Source organism: Theropithecus gelada, chromosome 4, assembly GCF_003255815.1.
Source record: "Theropithecus gelada isolate Dixy chromosome 4, Tgel_1.0, whole genome shotgun sequence".
Taxonomy (NCBI): Eukaryota; Metazoa; Chordata; class Mammalia; order Primates; family Cercopithecidae; genus Theropithecus; species Theropithecus gelada.
In genome coordinates, this window is record NC_037671.1 from 45,796,337 (window position 1) to 45,797,123 (window position 787).

The window sequence follows — 787 nt, forward strand, 5'->3', positions numbered from 1 at the left end:
CAGCACTTTCGGAGGCCAAGGCGGACGGATCACGAGGTCACAGACCGAGACCATCCTGGCCAACATGGTGAAACCCCATCTCTACTAAAAATACAAAAAACAAAAACAAACAAAAAACAGCTGGGCATGGTTGCGCGCGCCTGTAGTCCCAGCTACTCGAGAGGCTGAGGCAGGAGAATCGCTTGAACCCGGGAAGCGGAGGTTGCAGTGAACCAAGATTGTGCCACGGCACTCCAACCTGGCGACAGAGCGAGACAGTGTCTCAAAAAAAAAAAAAAAAGTTGAGGTTCAAAGAGGTTAAGTAACTTGTCCAAGGTCATACAGCCCTAGAATGAGAGAAAACGGTTGTGTCTCAAAGCGGCATTATTTGTCCGTGGGACAGGTATGTTTGAATTTCCATCCATCCATCTATCTGGCACTGGGGTCTCTCTATGCTGCTCAGACTGTTCTCGAACTCCTGGGCTCAGACCATCCTCTGGGGATCTACCGGCGGGCAGGCACTACCTGCGCGCAGGGACTACCGGCGCGCGCTACCGTAGTGCGCGGCTCCCCACCTCTTTAAAAAATGGAGATTGCAATGCTTGCGCCAACTAGTAAGCTTTCACAGTTGGGAGCGAATATTCCACGTGAGAGATTATAAATGACGTCGCACTAAGGGAGGGATGGATCCTTAAAGCAAGCCAGGCCACAAAAGCGTGCCGAAACGCAATGGTGCGACTGCGACAGCGCGCCTGCGTGCAAAGGCTAGCCGAAGCAGAGAGCAGTGCGCATGCGTGCAGCTACTCGC